At 46.3% G+C, this 6000-nt stretch overlaps 1 protein-coding gene across 2 annotated transcripts in view; it reads left to right on the top strand.

Moving 5' to 3' along the window:
• The first annotated feature begins 2462 nt into the window (after positions 1-2462).
• Positions 2463-6000, top strand: part of RALA (RAS like proto-oncogene A) — a 73910-nt gene continuing 70372 nt past the window's right edge. The window contains exon 1 of one of the 2 annotated variants that reach the window (XM_043871942.1): positions 2463-2724. The gene's annotated coding sequence lies outside the window, so the exon portion shown is untranslated. The remainder of the gene's footprint in view (positions 2725-6000) is intronic. The other variant, XM_043871941.1, reaches the window with a different exon arrangement.

Here is a 6000-nt window from a genome sequence, read left to right as displayed (position 1 = left end):
CTGTTTTAAGGTAGGTTAGCATAGCTGTAAACAACCAAGAAGCAGCTGAGACAGGCTCATTAATTAACTTGAAGTTATCTTTCATTGTGTTTCCATTGTTCACTCTTCTGAAAGTCATCATCCTTCTAGTTCTCCATTCAATAGATATCTGTGCAGTCTACCATCCTCAATCCTCCATCTATGGCCAGTTTAACTAATGCCTTGTCAATTATTAAATTTTTAAAATTTAATTAAAGTAACAAAGATAGGGATTTCCCTGACAGTTCAGTGGTTAAGACTCTGTACTACTAAAGCAGAGGACATAGGTTTGATCCCTGGTCAGGGAACTATGATCCCCGATGGTGTACCACGGGGCCAAGTAAATAAATACTCATCTGCTTTTAATAAAAATAAAAAGAAGACTCTTAAAAAATATTATGCTATACTAGTTATAATTGTCATATTCAGCTTTTGCAAGCCTAACTTTTATAGGCTTCCCAGATGGCTCAGTGCTAAAGAATCTGCCTGCAATGCAGGAGACACAGGAGATGTGGGTTCGATCCCGGGTCAGAAAGATCCCCTGGAGAAGGAAATGTCAACCCACTCCAATAGTCTTGCCTGGAGACTCCCACCGACAGAGGAGCCTGGTGGGCTACAGTTCGTGGGATCACAAAGAGTCATGACTGAAGCGACTTAGCACTTGGCACAAGCCTAACTTTTATTGTCCTTGGAAGATCATTAAGTATGTATCACCACATGGGGATTTTTTTTAATGTAATATTTCACCATTTTCCCCAAGAAAAAGTAGGAAGAAAGGAGAAGTGGTTTTAAATCTGTGCTCAATGAAGTGAGACTGCACAGTTCGCTTGAATGTGGTAATACAAGCCTGTGGTGTTTGTTACTTCATACCACATCCTACCCAGAGCTCTAGATATATATACAGCAACTGCCATTAGACAGCACCATCCACACTTAAAATCCACCAGGTCCAAAATGGCAGTGATTTTCTACACCCCACCCCATCCCAATCCTTCCCTATTTGTAAAATACACCTTTATCCTCCCCCCAAAAGCAGGACAAGGCATAATTACAGTCATTTCCATTCTTTTACCCAGCAAGCACCTGCCCCCCACGAATCAATTGTCATAACCAGTTCATTTGGCATTCTGTACTTTAGGAATTCATCTTTGGTTGTTCACTGCCACTCACATTATGATTCTTTTCTCTTGATTTATATAATGGCCCCTGGTCTACAAGCTCTCTGCTTGCCCTGCTCCTCCCCTCAGCTAATCTATCCCCCACCAATTTAAATTGTATTATCAATCTGTCCAAGGTCATTCCTCTATTCATTGCCTCAGCACAGCATAAGACGGTTCATGATTGGCTCCTGTCTGCTACTTCAGGTTCATCTTTTTCAGCAGCCCAGGCTTGAACTTTTAAGTCCTGTAATTACTACTCAGACTTTTCAATACTATTTGTTCCTTTGCTGCACGTCCTTTTTTGTCAGGATCTGGATTTGCCACCCCACCCCTTTTTGGTACTGTAAAATCCCCTTTAAAAGCTTAAAGCAGTTTCAGTAAACTCATCCATTCTTTTCTCTCTATACCTTGATATACTACACTTCCAACCATAGTTACTTGTTTTCATTAGAGTGGGCATCCTTTGGATGGACTGTGTCAAGAGCCGAGTTGGTACTCAGTTGGAGGGTGGGGAGGCTGGAGGAGAAGGGAGTTAAGTATCAAGAGACAAGACTGTAGCTGCTAACGGGTATTAGTCTAACGCTCTTATTTCGAACCTGTGGATGGATTAAATAAAGCAAACGATTTAGTGGAACTACTTCCAATTTAGGTTCCCAAATTACACGATGGGGCTGCGGGTTGATCTCAATGCCACACCAGACATCAGAGCCGCAGTGTCGTAGGAGGATCGGGAATCCTCAGCAAAGGATCCGACTATCCACCGATGCCAGTTCTTTAGGGATCAGCAGGAGGATAAGAGGCCCAGGGCGGCCACCAGACCTTCCAGCCAGGGCAGGCGACTGACTCATCTCCCGGGATTCGGCCCGCGACGAGCCACGTCGCCGGCTCCACTCGGGAAACCCCGGTCACAGAAGAGTTGCCTCCACCCTAGGACGCCTCGGGAGAAGGGGCTGCCCTCTAGAAGCAAGATGGCGGCCTTCGCTCTCCCCCCTCCTTCCAAAAACCCCCTCCTGGTCCCCAGAAGAGAGACAAGGACGTCGTGGCGCCGAGATCCGGGAAACTCTGCGAGACCCGCGGCCACTCCCGGGCCCCCGGGAGGTGACTTCACCTCGCTGGCGCAGAGAGCCGGGGGTGGAGCCGTCCTAAAGGCCGTGAAGCCCGCCTTCAACACTCAGAGAGTGGACACGGGAGAGCCCGCGCCCTCCGGCCATTGTTCTCCAGACCCGGCCCCCCACCCTCCTCTCCGCTAGCAGACAGGAAGTTGCTTCCCAGCCGGCCCCGCCCCACTCCCCAGCGCCCCGGAAGTGATCGGCGGCAGCTGCTGCAGAGCGGCCAGGAGGAGGGTGGATCTCCCGAGAGCCGAGCGCCCGGAGTCCTCCTCCACCTCCTCCTGCCGCCCAGGCTCCACCGCCGCCTGTCGGACTCCTCCTTTTGCCGCTCCCGGCGCGGAGCCTCCTAGACTACAAGAGCGGAGCACTATCCGGCTGGAGCCAGCTCAGCCGCGGCTTCCGGAGCCCACGGGGCGGCTGACTGGCTTGCGGTGCAGGTGAGTGGTGCCCACCAGGGCCGACACGGGAGGGATTGGGGCCGCCCGGGCGGCGGCGGGGGTGTGTCTGGGCGGCGGCGATCCGAGGCCCAGGCGCAGGGCCCGGACGCCGAGATTGCACCTCCCGCGTTCTGCCCGGGAACCAGCTGCGGGACGAGCCCGAGCTGGAATCCGGGGCGCCGTGTTCGCTGCTGTGCGGGCTAGTGCACTTGCCGAGAGCGGGCGGTTGCGGCAGGTCCCCCGAGCCCGGCACCCCGTTGAGTTGGCCTCGTCGGAAGGTCACCCTGCATCTCTGGCCCGCCGCGCCGAGGTCCCCGCCTGGGCGGTGCCCGCGACCTGGGGGACCCGTCGCCGCAGTCCCCGCGCCTCACTCCGCCCCTCTCCCCTCCTTCCCTTTCTTCCACTCCTTGTCTGTTTGCGGGCAGTTGCTTTTTAAACATCTCTGGTGGGGTTTTGTGCCAGTTAAAGGAATGGGTTTTACAGGTTGAAGTCATTAGATGGTCCGCACTGAACTAAATAACTGGTCCTGGGCTCCTGTACAGGTTTAGCCAATAGTCAAGAATCAAGCCTCTGAAACGGGGACGCGATAAGGGTGTTTTGAGCAAGGGGGTGTTTCCTCGGTGGTTCGTGCTAAAGGTTTTCCAAAAGTGAAAGATGTGATATGTGTGCTCCAGGCTGGGTATCTGTGTGTAAGTGGGCGGAGGTGACGGCGCAGAGAGGTGGCAGTGTTGTTTCAAGGTTTAGGGAGAATCAGGGAGTTGACTGGCCTTTTCTCGGGAACCTGAATGTCCAGACTTGTGAGAGCTCATCCAAGTGTCATTGACGTTGTTTGAGAACTCCGGGACCACGCCCTACCTATCAAGCTAAAAAGCACCTAATTTACGAATTGTGTCGGGAGCGGGGAGGCGGGGAGAGGATCGTTATAAAATATGTGTCATGAGTTAATTCTTGTCCTGGAAATAAATTCCGATTTTAATCATGCTCCACATATTGAATAACACATTTCATTAGTAAATTCATTTCCACTGAAGGAAAGGTATTCCTCTTAGCTTATGTTTATTAGTATATTTCAGTGTGTATTATTAGCTTACTTTTTTGTCTATATTAATGCAATATTATAAAATGACTCGTGATGCTTAAAACATTATTTTTAGTCTTTGAATTTCTTAAGGGTCAGAGTCATGTCTTTCTCATCCCTGTGCTTACATGGCATGTGCCCAGAATATAGAAGTTATTCACACAGTTCTTCACTGAGTGAATGAATGTATAGGTGATCTCACAGTTGCCTTCGAGTAGTCATTTATTTTGTTGGGCTAAGGTTTTTTGTTTGTGTTTTTGTTTCAGTTTTGGGGCACATGCAAATTTTGCTTTGTCTTTCCGTTCTTTAGTATGGTCAAAGGACAAATCAAGAAGAATCGTTTGCCATCCTTCCAAAACTCTCCTCCTCTGAAATATTAAAATTATATTTGGGGTGTTGTGATTGGTCATTATAATAACTTGTATTCAGTGGGAAATGTTTACCACTTGAGCTTTTTTGCCCAGGATTATCAGGATTTCCTGGTGATAGTAAATTGTGTTTGGAGTTTGTAACCATACCCTATCTTAATCAAACAGAGAAAATCTGGAGTTACCACTGTTGGGATAGTGTGGTACATCGCAAAATTGCTTATAATGGCTCATTTTTTCCCCATGGGTACATGAAGTCTGACATAACAAGTCCTCTTGTTACGACCTTGACATGACTTACCAATAGCCACTTTCACATGATTTTTCAGGGATCCAGATGCTGTTCTCCCGTGTGTCTGCGGAGTGTGCAGTCGTCTGTATCAATTATTTTGAAGTAATTCTTCATACAACACTTTCTTTGCAGGGCTTTCAGGGAAAGGGGGCTAATTGTAGGAAAGAATATTGTCTACCATTTGATCAGGGAGATAATTTTTGCCTGTGGATGGTTGGGTTATTTTCACTGTAGTGAGGTTGAGATAAAAAAGCGCTGATACCTTCTTTTCTCTCCAAATGTCTGTGCTTCTGCAGAACAGACATAAATGTATCAGTATCACTTCTTGTATCTGTGTACCAGTGTAATATGCACAAGTACATGGATTGCAAAGACAGTTACTTTTAAAGTATTGGATTAAGAGGCTGTGAGTATTCATGGGGAAAAGATTGTAATTTTCAAGAAGTAGGGAGATGGTTCATGGTTTTCGTTGTTTTATGAAATTTTTCATTTTAGACACTAAGGAGACCGAAGCCTGCAGTTTCTTATCTCAGTGACGTAACCACTATACAGAGGTCAGATTTCCCTTATTTTAACAACCCTCTTGGTAATAGCATTGATTGCCTGCCAAGCACTGTGATAAGAACTTTACTTGTATTATTTTTAATCTCCACACTACAGGAGGTAACTTTTCCATAGTTTACCAAGGCTAAGTGAAGTTAATTGCTGGAAGCTGGGCACTAGTGAGTAACGTTGTCAGGATTTTGAAGTAATGATTGCTTAGAGCATTGGCTATTGCAATTAATCCTAAAAGACTGAGAAAAAAATTCAATTTTTGATTTAGCTGAGCTTTAAGATAGCAAAGATACTGATCTCCTCAGTATTCTTGGCCATCAAATGGGGCCTGGGGTAACCACTGACCCTGGCCAGGTGGCTTCAGACAGCAGCCAGTCTTCTGTTTGTGATCTTTCATATGTTATCCCCTTCTGCATGTGCCATGATGAAAAAGTGGTTGGGCATTGTTCGTGTAAGTGTCCTGGGAGAGTAGACCATCAGGAACTCAACTTTGATGATTACTTTTTACCTTTCAAGTAGCTGAATAGTCCCTATTTAAGAAGACTGGTGGAGGCTTGTTTGTAGTGACCTTTCCTGAAATCTTGTTTTTTAGCTCTTTCTTGGACCGAAGGAGATACAGGAAATTATCCTCCAGCCCCCACTAGTAACAGTTATTATTCTTTTTTTTCTTTAGCTCTAAAACATCTTTCTTACTACTTCATTGCACTCATAAGGATTTGGTTACAATATAGAAAAAGCGAAATTAAAGCTCTTGAGTTCGTAAAGATGTTTGAATAAATTATAGAAAAGAATTTGCATCTTTGACTTATTACATCTGCAGGCGAAAACTTAATTTCTCTACATCAGAGGGTATTCTCTCTGATCCAAAAAGCAGGCTTCCACAAAATACGTTAGTATTCTTAAATATGCCACAGCTAGAGTCCTGTATCAGATTCAGTAGATAGACATATTGCTTGACACACATAATCTCTTTGAAGTCTGGG

Source organism: Cervus elaphus, chromosome 18, assembly GCF_910594005.1.
Source record: "Cervus elaphus chromosome 18, mCerEla1.1, whole genome shotgun sequence".
Classification (NCBI taxonomy): Eukaryota; Metazoa; Chordata; class Mammalia; order Artiodactyla; family Cervidae; genus Cervus; species Cervus elaphus.
The sequence above is the reverse complement of the archived record's forward strand: the minus strand, read 5'-3'. Positions and strand labels throughout refer to the sequence as shown.